General features: G+C 40.2%; 1 protein-coding gene across 14 annotated transcripts in view; it reads left to right on the top strand.

Moving 5' to 3' along the window:
• The window catches only part of NRXN2 (neurexin 2), a 760,118-nt gene that overhangs the window by 66,146 nt on the left and 679,322 nt on the right, over positions 1–14,650 (top strand). The window contains exon 1 of one of the 14 annotated variants that reach the window (XM_075837441.1): positions 10,036–10,047. The exons of the other annotated variants lie outside the window; for them this stretch is intronic. The gene's annotated coding sequence lies outside the window, so the exon portion shown is untranslated. Of the gene's footprint in view, positions 1–10,035; positions 10,048–14,650 lie in introns of those variants that run through there. 14 annotated transcript variants of the gene reach the window in all.

Genomic DNA, 14,650 nt, shown 5'->3' with positions numbered 1-14,650 from the left:
GTCTGACCTCACAAATGCTCTTCTGGAGGAATGGGCAAAAATTCACGTTCTAAAATCTTGTAGAAAGCCTTCCCATAATAGTGGAAGCTGTTTTACCTGCCTATTTTAATGCCTATGGGTTTAGAATGGGATGTCATAAAAGTTCCTCTAGGTGATATGTGTAGGCGTCCCAATACTTTTGTTTTTATAGTGTATATAATTTCCAGATGGTGTCCCCAGCATAACTTGTCATAGATGATGGTACTGTGTGGTAAGGCACACATTGCTCTGTATATTCTTATAGCACATTTACATATTTTTCTTACAGTAATGGTCAAAATATGGCATAAGCAGTAGCTGACATCTGAAGAATTACATTAGCATATTCAGGGATGTCTGGAAAATAAATGAAAGGTAGCTCTGGGCTAAAGCATATAACGGTGCATGAAGAAAATTTGGACAGATTTACAGACCCATTGTATGTCACTGCCATATTGTTGTGGGAGGAACAGACAGAGTTCTTTCTCACTCTGTCATAATGCAAGGGGGAGAAGTCTCATTTATTTCTTCTATCACTGTGTGGGGGAGACGGAGAATAATAACTTCCTCCTAGCTGGCTGTTTCACACTAAAGATGGAAAAACATACTCAAAATTTCGATTAGTGATTTTGTACCTACAAAGGGACCATCTATTTCTATTATCGTCACTCTCATAGCTTCAATGTATGATGTAGCTGTGTCTTCTTGACTGGGAACAATTATTTAGTAAACTAAAACATTCATTTATACGAAAAATATGCAATTTCTACAATTCTAAAATATCATAAAGGCTGGACAAGTATCACAAAGGTGTTGTAAATTGGAAAGTGAATGCCAAACTATTACATGCCATATTAACATAATGAGGTGGAATGGAGGAGGTCAAGCTAATCATATAATACTCATTTGATGTAAGAAATCCTTCTCATTCTAAGGGGAACTCCAGCCACTAAAATAATAAGGTTAATGTTAAAGCAAACATTTCCAAGGGCTGTCCTTCTGCTGAACAATGTATTGTGGGTAGTGACAAATACACATACAGTAAAACCTCTCTAAAAGACCACAACTTTGACAAGACCACCCCGATCTAGACTAGATTTTTCGGTGATAAATGTTTAATTCCGTTATATCCTATGTATTAGTCCTGTTCTTTGTCAGGACAACCCTTTATGGGACCATATTAAACTTCCATTCTGGTGATCGTCTCAAAGAGATCTCTGTGTATTTATTTATATCTGTAAACTATAGAAATGTTATAAATCCACCTCGATATTGGTCTGATAAGTGGCATTTAATATATATTTAATTTACTTCATAGATTCTAATTAATACTCCATTGACAAGAATACAGAGCTGAATAAGCGCCATGTTTGATTTTTCTTAATCTAGGTGGAAGAGAAGAGAATAATAATAAAATATATGCTACATATAGACTTCATATTTAACAACCCGTAGTAACCATACCATATCTTTCAAGGGTTAACTATTTTGGACACTTTTGTCCCATATGTCATGTACTCCTGATGGGGAATCTTTATGCTGGCTGCTCCACAATTGCTCTAAGCTGCAAGGAGAACTGCAATGTTAATTCTTGTATGGCAGGACACCCAGTGTAGTTAGAGTCTTCACTATCTTTTGTTTTTAATGGGCACCCTTTAATCCTCTAGTGCTGAGATGAGAAATGTTTAGGTGAAGAAAAATTGGACCAAAAAGTAGTGCTACTATATATAAAGTTCAAGGACAATGCAAATAATAAAAGGGTATTTATTTGTATGAGGCTACGCGTAACGACGTTGTAGCAACATCTTCATCAGGCCATACTCTAGTGCTGAGAGGCACAGAGAAGAAACACTAGCAGGAACTCTCTAGTATAAGCTAAACAAGCACGAATAGAGCATATGCTGAAAGATTTACTATCGTGGATAACCCTGTTGCTAAAAATGCACTAATAGAACCAGGTCAAGATTTACAGTATGCCTTTGCCTAAAGGTTGCCCAGGGGGACATGCAGGGAGATACAAGAGGAGGGCTACAGAGAGAACTAGACTGCAATGTTCTGCTTTATTTTGTTAGAGCAAGCACACATTTTAAAGTCATACATGACATCAGGCTCCTAAAGGACATTTAATGAAAGGAAAACTATGGCCGAGGACCTCTTTCAAAATGTGTCATTCTGAACAAACAAAAATGTGGCTTACAGCAGTGAGACTCCCATAGATTAGCTTGACTCAGAGGGGACCACAATATTACTATGGCCATGTTCACATTGGACAAATTAACATTACCATAAATAAAAAGACTGCCTGAAGTCTGGAACCGATGGACATCACCAAACGCTGGGTTTCCTCCTTTGTGATGCTTTGCCCGGCCTTTACTACAGCTGTCTTGAGTTGTTGCTTCTTTGTGGGTCTTTCTGCCATAAGTTTTGTTAAGCAAGTGAAATGCATTCTCGATCAGGTTGAGATCTGGTGATTGACTTGGCCATTGCAGAATATTCCACTTCTTTGCCTTAAAAAACTCCTGGGTTGCTTTCGCAGTATGTTTTGGGTCATTGTCCATCTGTAATGTGAAGCGACGTCCAATGAACCTTGCTGTATTTGGTTGAATCTGAGTAGAAAGAATTCATCTGGCTGCTTCTGTCTTCAGTCACATCATCAATAAACACTAGTGACTCGGTACCTTTGGCAGCCATGCATGACCATGCCATCACGCTGCCTCCACCATGTTTAACAGAGGATGTGGTGTGCTTTGGATCATGAGCCGTTCCAAGCCTTCTCCATACTTTCTTCCTCCCATCATTCTGGTACAGGTTGATCTTAGTTTCATCTGTCCAGAGAATGCTGTTCCAAAACTGGGCTGGTTTTTTTAGATGTTGTTTGGCAAAGTCTAATCTGGCCTTTCTATTTTTGAGGCTGATAAATGGTTTGCACTTTGTGGTGAACCCCCTGTATTTCTCATGAAATCTTCTCTTTATGGTAGACTTAGATACTGATTCACCTACTTCCAGCAGAGTGTTCTTCACTTGGGGAGATGTTGTGAAGGGGTTTTTCTTCACCATGGAAAGGATTCTGCGATCATCCACCACTGTTGTCTTCCGTGGACGTCCAGGCTTTTTGGAGTTCACGACATCACAAGTGCACTCTTTTTTTTCAAGAATTTACCAAACTGTTGATTTGGCCACTCCTAACATTTGTGCTATCTCTCTGATGGATTTCTTCATGTTTTTCTGCCTAACGATGGTCTGTTTCACTTGCATTGAGAGCTCCTTTGACCTCATGTTGTGGGTTCACAGCAACAGCTTGCAAATGCCACATCTGGAATCAACTTCAGACCTGTTACCTGTTTAATTGAGGGATTAACAAGGGAATAGCCCATGCAGCCCATTAAATAGCTTTGGAGATAATTGTCCAATTACCTTTGGTCCCTTGAAAAAGAGGCAGCTACATATTAAAGAGCTGAAATTCCTAAACCCTTCCTCAAATTAGGATGTGAATACCCTCAAATTAAAGCTGAGAGTCTGCACTTTAAGCTCATTGTAATGATAGGGGTAGGGAAACGGACAAGTGAGCCCTAATCTACCCGCCACTCTGTCCCTGCCTACTTGCAACGACCCGCCCTAGGCGACGGGGTACAACTGGGCGGCGGTCCCTACGCTCAGTAAGTGCACGAGACAAACATACAAGGGAATATAATGCAAAGGGGCAGTCTCGTCATAAATGAGTCCGAGAGCAGAAAAGAAAAGATCAACGGAGGAAAGTTCAGGGGCGTCAGGAGCCAAGGAGAAGGCCCATTCTTGGGGCCCGTCCTGGAGCCGGGACATAATTATACCCACTCGCTGGCTCTCAGAACCTGAGGAGTGGGGCTTTAAGCGAAAGTAAAGCCTGCAACTCTCCCGAAAGGAGAGAAAAGCCCTCCGGTCCCCTGAGAACCGGTTGGGCAACTTGAGGTGGGGTTCAGGAGTTGAGGTGAGGGGAACTACCAAGGTAGCATCAGGCTGGTTGACCTTCTGAGCCAGGGCCTGGACCTGTAGGGAGAGACCCTGCATTTGCTGAGCCAGCGTCTCAAGGGGGTCCATAGTAGTGTCAGGGACCAGGGTAGACTAGGTATATGGGCTTGTGATTATGTAATGATAGGGGTAGGGAAACGGACAAGTGAGCCCTAATCTACCCGCCACTCTGTCCCTGCCTACTTGCAACGACCCGCCCTAGGCGACGGGGTACAACTGGGCGGCGGTCCCTACGCTCAGTAAGTGCACGAGACAAACATACAAGGGAATATAAAGCAAAGGGGCAGTTGCCCACGGCAACACCGTGAGCAACAGAGTGGTGAACGAGCCAAGTCAAACCAGGAGAGCACGAGGTACCAAACGCAGAGCAGAAGAGTAGTCAGAAAGCCAGGGTCAGTATGGAGCAGGATCAAATAGTAGGAGCTGTAGCTGGGCCAGGAAACCACACGGAAAGAATCACAAGCAAGGAGGAACAGGAAAGGCAGGTATAAATAGACAGAGGGCGGAAGCTAGCTGAGTCTGGCCAGGCTGCGATAGGCTCTCCCACTCCTAAGCCTGCCAGCCTGAGTGGTGGAAGCTGGAGTCAGTCTCAGAGAGATAGACTCAGGTGAAGACTGATTACCTCTGGAAGTTAACCCCGAAGCTGTGCCTGGCAGATCCTTTACACTCATATTGATTATATAACTGTATATTCAATATGTTTTGGGAAACAGCTAAAATACCAAAACTTGTGTCACTGTCCAAATAATTCTGGACCTAACTATAAAGTCGATTTATTAATACATTCCAATGTCAAAAAAATATTACAATATAAATCAGTTAAAAGGAAAGAAAAATAAGCAAAAGATGATATGGTCCTCACACTGGACAACACGGATTGCACCTCCAATACAACCAAAAGATACAGTATAGGTCAATATCTATACATAATGCATATAAGGTCAATATAAACATGGTGAAACAATATATTAATAGCAAAGTATCATACAAGTTGAAATGCTTCAGGCATATGACCATGGAGAGTAAGTATGCCCATACAGTATATGGCATTCAAATTCAACTGCCTACGGCATGTGACCCTACCCTCTGGTGAATAAACATATAGAGATATATCATCATTTATAAGTAAGTATGGGAAAAGTACAATGCTCATAACCCATATCGTATCCACCCATAAAGCCACTATGCCCAATTGGCACCAACAGTATTAACCAATCTTCAGGGAACTTACCCCTAGACATCATGTGTGTGGTATCGAGGAGACCAAACACCTCAATGTGCGTTTCGCTAGTCAAATAGCTTCGTCAGGAGGCTCTAAGGGAGGTACAGGAGGACCACAATATTTTATGGTTTGTCTGACCCAGTCAACCCATTTAACTAATTTTAGACCAAGTAGCAAGACTATTTTATCAGAAAAATTCCATTGGCAACTTATTAAAGCTGCACATAATTATTACATCTGCACATTCCAATATTATGAGTAGAACAATAACAATAGAATAAAAGGCGCAAGTGTTTTAGTTTAAGCAGCACTTCATGACTTTAAATGATGAATGACTAAATTTGAATACTGTTAAAAACACATTTATCTACATTTAGAGGTGGCAAAAACAATTGGCATCGTATGCATGAAATATTACTATTTTAGACATATAATGTGGGATGTACTGTATATAGAAATAGAAAACATGGTGCTCATAAATTTACATAAATAATATTGAATAAATTAGATTTTTAACTCTAGCATACTAATGTAATCTGCTACAGAGAATCCCTGCTGCCACATCAAGGTCTGAGAAGATATTAAGTCCTCTAGTCACAAAACAAGTACATGACCCACTTTACAGCGTCTCTTGCCTGCTGTCTACTTGCACAATCCTGTATTTGTTGAGGTCATGATAGTAGCTATTCTCCTCTAATGTCACAGTATGCTTCTTTGCTGGTTGTGTGGTTTCCAGGAGGAATGAAGATTGATTCTTCTCTTTGATAGTAAAAAGTCTGCAACGTTCCGATTAAGAGGATTGATTGACCAGGGGCAACTGCACATCTGAATTTTCACTGTACACCTAGTCTTCAATAAAAATACACTTGATCTGTGTTAATCTCATATTGGTGCAGACATACATAGGGCAGGAGAGACTATAATTCTTTCTATAATATATACTAATATAGAATTAAGAGATGGATCACTTCTGGAATTATAGACAGTAGTGTACTACATACACAACAAGAATAGGGAAGCATTAGAAAGCCCAAGGTCCATTGAATATATTAATAACGTATAATTATATTTATACATACATAAATATATTGAAACATCATTGTAGCATGCAAAAGTTTAAACAAGATCTTCATGGTGGCATCCACCTTACTTGAATGGAAGACAAAGTTTCAATACAAGCAAGAAGCAGTGAAATCAAACAGTATTTGCCTCCTTCCTTCTGTGCCTCGTATTGCTTTGTTTTCACACTGAATGCTGTCTGATGTTTACACAAAATCTAATATTTAATATCAAAGGGAAGTAGACTCCGAGTATTCAGAGAAGTTGTCAATCAAACATTTCACCCATATGAAAGGTAAGGTTGGATTTACAAGCTCACTGAAGGATCAAGTTGTAGCTGCCCATAGAATAGTATGGAGAGGGGAGGGGAGCAGAGAGAGAAGACTTTGAAGGCATTCCCAGAAGGAATCCAAGGTCCTGCAGGCCTCTATAGTCTTAGCTAAAATCAGCGTATCCTACACAGAAATAAAAGATTTGTAGGACAACATCAAGCAGAATCCACTCAATCCATGAGATTTCATCATGTCTGGCACAAAGACAACTTGCCATTAGTAAAGCAACTATGAATTCTGCACTGGACCGGGACATTTGTAACTCTTTAAGTACCAGACCTATTTTGGCCTTAAAGAGGCTCTGTCACCAGATTTTGCAACCCCTATCTGCTATTGCAGCAGATAGGCACTGCAATGTAGATTACAGTAACGTTTTTATTTTAAAAAAACAAGCATTTTTGGCCAAGTTATGACCATTTTTGTATTTATGCAAATGAGGCTTGCAAAAGTCCAAGTGGGCGTGTTTAAAGTAAAAGTCCAACTGGGCGTGTATTATGTGCGTACATCAGGGCGTTTTTACTACTTTTACTAGCTGGGCGTTCTGACGAGAAGTATCATCCACTTCTCTTCAGAACGCCCAGCTTCTGGCAGTGCAGACACACATCGTGTTCTCGAGAGATCACGCTGTGACGTCACTCACTTCCTGCCCCAGGTCCTGCATCGTGTCGGCCACATCGGCACCAGAGGCTACAGTTGATTCTGCAGCAGCATCCGCGTTTGCAGGTAAGTAGCTACATCGACTTACCTGCAAACGCCGATGCTGCTGCAGAATCAACTGTAGCCTCTGGTGCCGATGTGTCCTCGCTCGTCCGACACGATGCAGGACCTGGGGCAGGAAGTGAGTGACGTCACAGTGTGATCTCTCGAGAACACGCTGTGTCTGCACTGCCAGAAGCTGGGCGTTCTGAAGAGAAGTGGATGATACTTCTATTCACAACGCCCAGCTAGTAAAAGAAGTAAAAACGCCCAGATGTAACACACACAATACACGCACAGTTGGACTTTTACTTTAAACACGCCCAGTTGGACTTTTGAAAGCCTCATTTGCATAAATACAAAAATGGTCATAACTTGGCCAAAAATGCTAGTTTTTTAAAAATAAATACGTTACTGTAATCTACATTGCAGCGCCTATCTGCTGCAATAGCAGATAGGGGTTGCAAAATCTGGTGACAGAGCCTCTTTAAGGACCAAGCATGCTTTTTTGTTTTTTTCATTTGCATTCTAAGAGCTTTAACTTTTTTTTATTTTTCTGCCGAGGTAGCTGTATGAGGACTTATTTCTTGAGGAATAAGTTGTATTTTTGAATGCCACCATTTTGGTGTACACATATTTAATTGATTCTCTTCTAAAAAAAAAAATTTGGGGGACAACGAAAAAAACAAACACATGGGACTTATTGATTGAGGCTTATTATTTTTTAGGGGGTTGGAAAATAAAGCAATTCTGCTGTTGTCTTTTGCGTTTTTTTGTACGGCGTTCACCTTGGGAATTAAATAATGTGTTGACTGTTTTGTTCGGGTCTTTACTATTGTACCAAATATACAAACACTTTTACGAAACAAACCATTTTTATGGAAAAAATGTTGTTTGGTTCTTTTTTACTGTGCGTTTTTTTTACCAAAGCATTATTGTTTGTCAGTGTAAAACAGTCATGGCAGGCTTGGGGGCCTTTGTTAGGCCTCCGGCTGCCATGGCAACACATCAGTGGCCTGTGATTGCATTCGCGAGCTGACAATGGGTGACAGAGGAGGCTCCCTGCCTTTGCCAAACCACTTAGATCCTGCGGTCGCTATTGACTGCGACATTTAAGAAGTTGAACAGCGGGGATCAGAGTTATCTCGGCTGTTACGGAGGGAACCTGACTGTCAGTCACAGCCGGACTCCCGTGGTGATCGCCTGGGCACAGCTCCTGTGCCCGTGTGATCAGATTGATGTATATGTATGTCATTATATGGCAACTAGCCCCCTGCAGATGACATACATGTTTGTCATGCTGCATTACCGGTTTAAGGAGAGTGAGTTCTAGTACATTCTCCTATGGAATTATAGTTATAAATAGAGATTCTGTCTGAATGAATCAAGTTCTGTAAAGAAGAGTAAATTAAAATCTTACAGAATACTTACCTTTACTTATTTAAATGCGTACTGGATAACTTATTATTTAAATAAATAAAATATGAATTTGCAAACTTTATAATTTGGTTACTCAGATTTCTTCAGAAACCATTCCTTGTAAAAAAAAAAAAATGCAATAAAAGGGGCATCTAAAATATCACTTTATCTAATTCTATATCACTGTCACTTGTATTGAGGTACTATAGTGAATAAGTTATCAAAATATTATCTTATCATTTGATTTGCGGTCATTTTACTTGTACATTATGATGCTTTTTATATATTTTTAATAAATATCGTTAATTACTATATGGTCTGTTCCTGAGAGGATTTGATCTACCCTACTCTGAACTAATGCACTAAATTTTATAATCCCAGATATGATTGGTGGCATCTCCTGGTTCTCAGAGTGCCAAAATATTTCACCATTTATAGCCAGTTTTACATTATGTAGTAAAGCAAACCAGATAATGGATGGCCTACTGATACATCGGGTTTAAGTACCCCAGATGGATGTGACAGAAATAGTAAGCAAACAATTAGAGATTCGGTAGTTCCTTCGAGGAAATGGAAGTGTGAGCTGTTGAAAATAATTGCAATATTAAAACGACTAATTCAGTTCCATGATGAGAAGTCTCTGTTATCGAGCGCTTTGGTCTGATTGTTGTTACAGAAGACAAGAGCAATCGTGAATGACTGCACACCTGGCCCTTTGAAAATGTGTTCAATGTGATTAGTTCGGTATCACTTTCATTACTAAGGAAGACGACAATAAACAGAAAGCAAGATATTTGTCAAATACGCCATTATCATTTGCTAAAACCACAGTCATAGCTCCAACACTAATTGACGAACCATCAAATCATTGTGTATTAGAAAAAAAAATCTTTACAATTGGGACCATCTTGTCATTTGTAATACTAGAAAAAATGTTGAAGATTTAAGAGAATAAAATGTTCTGACTCTACTGGTAGCAGATGTCCCTATGTTTCTTTGCCTGCTTTACTTTCCGGGCCCTCTAACATCCTCTTCTATTCATTTTCACAAAAATGAATGAACAATTAATTACTATGTGCTAATACAGTATGTACCACTGAGTCCCAGCGAGATCAAGCCTTCCTCTGGTTTCTGATAAAATAAGTCATCAATGTACTTGAACTATTTCTCCACTGGCTACTCTGTAAATACGGTTTTATGTTCAGTACAACGTATGAAGTCACTTACAAGACAACATCCAGGAGGAAACAAAGTGCATTCCTTCTTTACTTATAGAACCTAAACTACTCTAATGCAGTCCATCCAGGCAAAAAAATGTCTCCAGTCAGGCAAGGTGAACTCTGTAGCTCAGGTGGTAACCAATACATTAAAAGGATGCTCTGGTAATAATAATTATTCCACTGTAAATATTCATTAAAGTATATGAATATGCGCCTTTAGTGCTTGTCCTTTAAGGGATCATGCCGATCCCGTGTTATCACCCATAGTATGGAAGTAAAATTAATAAATATAGACTTTTCCTTTAATTTGAAATGGCCAAAGTTTGGGTATTTTTTTATTTATTTTTGACAAAACAGATAAAAACAAGGACATTTAAGCAGAAACACAGAAAAAGGCCATACTTACAAATGGACACAGCCAAGTCAGAAATGCTGATGAAGGCGAGTGAGCAGGTGCTTTAAATAATAATAGCCACTCCCACTAGTCTTGAGGGGAGTGGTATGTGGTGCATGGGATGTGTAGTAAGAAATAATAAATAAATAGTGTATGTGCAAGTGTAATAATGTAAGTGAAATATAGGGGGCAGTAATGAGTAAAGTGCCTAAAGTGCATAACTCGCTGAGCTACGCTGTTTCCGTATCTCCCATAGACCTCAATAGTAGTTTTGGAAACAGCGTAACTCGCATGCTACGCTGCTTTCGTAACTAGTAACTACCATTCACTACTATGGGAATTATAACAACAGCGTTGCTCAGCAAAGTTACGCTGTTTCCGTCACTCCTGACCATGTCCCGACCATGTAATCAGTAAGTGGCCGGGAGGCAGCGTGAGAACAAAAAGCTAGAACGGGATTCAGGGGAACTCGTTCTAGAGATAGGTACGGGTTCCAGAAGTGGGACCTGCATCTATCTGACATTTATGACATATTCTGTGGATATGTCATAAATGTCCTTCATGGGAAAACCCCTTTAACCTCAGATTATGTGCGCCTTTGTCACTGGCTATCTGTCTAATTAATATTTTGGACATTTTCCCTTGTGAGGTCCATCAGTCGTATTGCACTTGTCTTATACACAGGATTAGCATATGCCAGTCTCTCATCCAGTTATAGAATCCAACATACAGGCGGGTATATAAGGAGACTGATACAGCGAAGAGTTAGGCCACTTTATCAGTATTTGTGAGCCAAAACCAGGAGTGGAATATAAGAAGAGGAAAGGTATAATGGAAATATTTGTACTTCTTCCATGTTTTGTTCCAAGTTTATTTTTATTAGAGAATTTTGAGTTAAAAGAGGGGCAGACTCTCCCTCTTGTAACTCAGAATGCCCTAATAAGATGCCAGTCCGGTGTTGATGTAGCCTTCTTATTTCTTTTTTTTTTTTAATAAACAGATTTTTATTGATCCAGTATACATCTAATCATTACATACAGCAATGAAACATTGCAAACAAAGCATTGGGATAAGGATCACATTTTTTACAGAAAAACCAAAAAAGAAACATACAAACAAACAAACAAAACTCCGCATCCAGACACGGCAAATTGACCACATATTCGACTAAGGTAATCATAAGAGTATGTCGGAGTAAGTAGAGTCAGTCCATTGATCCCATAAGGAAGTACAAGCGTAGGACCCTTGAATAGAGGCTAAAGCGCGTTCCATAACACAATTATTGTTAACATATAAAATCACTTCACTCATACTAGGCACTTTTGTAGATTTCCAGTATTTTGCAATCAATATTTTTGCAGACAGCAATACATGAAAAAGTACGTTTCTGACACCCGGAGAGAAATCCACCAATCCCACATGCAGTAGGGCTAGAGCAGGGGCGAGCTGAATGTCAACCCCTAAAAGAGATCGTAAGAAATGTTCTACTTGCCGCCAAAAGCTGGACAATACTGTACACTCCCAGAAAATATGGAGGATGGTACCCTTAGAAGTGAGGCACCTCCAGCACCTATCTGATGATGTTATCTTATTTCTGATAAAATTCTCCAGCAACAAATTCTTTCCGCCCAATGTCAGCAACGCTATCAATCCATTTTGTTCCTATGGTGAATCCTGCATCGTACACTCTAGAAAAAGCTGATATCCCTCCTAGACACTATTACCAGCGTCATGACTGCATCTGCACAATTTCGACAGGTTAATATATTACCACGGTAATTGCGATTTGCCGTGTGACATTATTGGGATTTTGGCACGATGAGGCGCCTTGTACTTTCTCTTTTTTAGATACGCTTCTTCCATATTTTGGACCCACTCCTGGTTATAGCTTACAAATACTAATGCAAAATACTGACCAATATATACGACTATGTAAAAGTGGCTTCAGGGTTTGCAACGTTATAATGCAGTTAGAAAAAATGAAATCAGACACATATCGTCAATAAAACAACAATGAAGACACAGACAGAGCAATGGTTAAAGGTAAATAGAAGTCATGGTTTGTTTTCTGTACCTGAGTAATAAAATACTCATTCTACTTGGTCTCCTAGACATTGTTATACTCAGTAGTATCAGGGCAGAAATATGACACATTCCCATCATCCTTCAGCAGGCATCAGGACAGTCTGTCAGCAGCTTCTGGGAAATTAACAAAAGGAGCCAACCCCCCCCCCCCCCCCATAAAAAAAATCTATTAAATGTTAGTAAATGCTTGAGGTTGGTAGTAGTACAAACTTAGATTTGACTTGAATAATCCTTTAAAGGCTATGTAGACCTTTGACATTGTTTTATTTTTTTATTTTTACATTTTTAATAAAATCAGTGTTATTGGTCCAATACTTTTTATTCATTTTTTTTAACTTTTTGAGATACAGCTGTACAGCTGCATTGTATTCTGTAGTATCTTGCACTGAATCCTGTATCCGTCAGTTCCGGGGGACTGACGGGTTTAGTGTCAGCGGGTCGGACCGAGCTGCTATCGATCACATCTAAGTTCATAACTCAGATGTGATCGATTACAGGTGGATCCTGCATGTCGGACCCGCTGTCACTGAACCCGTCAGTCCCGCGGACCTGACGGATTCAGGTCTTAGCGAAAGATACAGCTGCTTTGTATACAGGATACTAAGCAGCTGTATCTCAAAAAGTTAAAATAATTTTTAATAAAATGTATTTAGGAAATTGCACCAATCACACTGCACAATTTTATTTAAAAAAAACAAAACGATGTCAAAGGTGTACATAGCCTTTCAATAATACATATATAGCATGAATACTATTTGCCTGTGAGCCAAAATTATCTGCAACAATCCAGTGTTTTTGTTTTGCCCGTCTCTGGATCAAACAGTTAGGTCTAAGGCCGTGTTCACACTGTGTAGTTTGTACGCTGATTCCTACTCTGATTCAGCATCGGAATCAGCGCTGAAAATGGCTCACATTTGCCTCCCTATCTTTCATAGGGAATCAGCGCTGAGACTTATAAAGCCTATCTTGGAGTGGATTCCGAATCACAAATTCCCGTTAAAGCAATGGGAAGCTGGAAAAAAACGCTGACTAGCTTGGATACTGTTCTTTGTATTGGAAAGCGCCACATACAGCATCCAAAACCGCCTGCATTTGAAAATCTGCCTAAAAAATCATCCTGGAAAACAGTATGAATTTAGAGGCAAAATCAGCAATGATTTTCAGCTTCTAAAAATCTCTGTGTAAACGTACCCTTAGAAAGGCTGGACTTGATGGACATGTGGCTTAACTCTATGTGGCTTATAGACTATGGGGCAGAATTACCACTGTGTCTGCGTCCAGAATGTGTCAATGATTTAGGCCGGATTCACACGAGCGCTGCGCATCTCGGACATGAAAAACTGCAGTTTTTCACGTCCGAGGTGCATCCGTGCTCAGAGCTGCGGGACGCGATGTGACGCATCCACCATAGTTGAGAGTCTATGGAGGGATGCGTGATGCGCGAAAAGAACGGACATGTCCTATTTTCGCATGGACCCTTCACACGGTCCGTTGAAACAACAGCTGTGTGAACAGCCATATTGAATTACATAGGTCCGGGGGACGGCCGCTGTTTCGACGGCCGTCCCACGGACGTTTAACATGCTCGTGTAAATAAGCCCTTACTAAGTTTTGGTGCAATTTGGCGTATTTAATTTCAAACCCGATGTTTGTGCCTTGTTAGACACTTTTAAAACGTGTCCTGAAAAGAGCGTGTGACTTACCGGAAACGGAGACTTGTTTGTACGATGTATTTTGCAAGGGATTTATTATTTAAGATGTGACATGTACTTTTTATTTTAAGAAAACAAGTTTCCATTTAATTGCCATGTAGCTAATTATTTTATTGGTATACTTAGCACTAGTTTATTTAGCTTGTCCAGCCCTGTATTTCCCTTGTTTAGCCCCTTAATGGCCAGGCCTGAAAAGGCGTGGATATCTGGCAAGTGAATTTTTTTTTATTAGGGGCAGCAAATGAAAAAAATCCCACAATTCTAACCCACCCTTGCACCCCCCCCCCCCCCAGTAAATCCAGTGCAGAGGCACTGGCGGCACTCCCGGTGGGTTTTTACATGCACAAAGGTTTTTTCCAATCCCAGTGCTATTCAGAAGGCTGCTCTGAGCTCAGAAGCTGTTAGTTACACCTCCTGCTTAGAGCATAAACTCACTGGAGCGCTCAGAAGCTTTTTCTACAAGGACGCCAAAAGACGTCGTTGTAGAT

The sequence above is a fragment of the Rhinoderma darwinii genome, chromosome 9 (genome assembly GCF_050947455.1).
Source record: "Rhinoderma darwinii isolate aRhiDar2 chromosome 9, aRhiDar2.hap1, whole genome shotgun sequence".
Lineage (NCBI taxonomy): Eukaryota > Metazoa > Chordata > Amphibia > Anura > Rhinodermatidae > Rhinoderma > Rhinoderma darwinii.
Note: the sequence above shows the minus strand (reverse complement) of the source record. Positions and strands in the feature narration are given on the sequence as shown.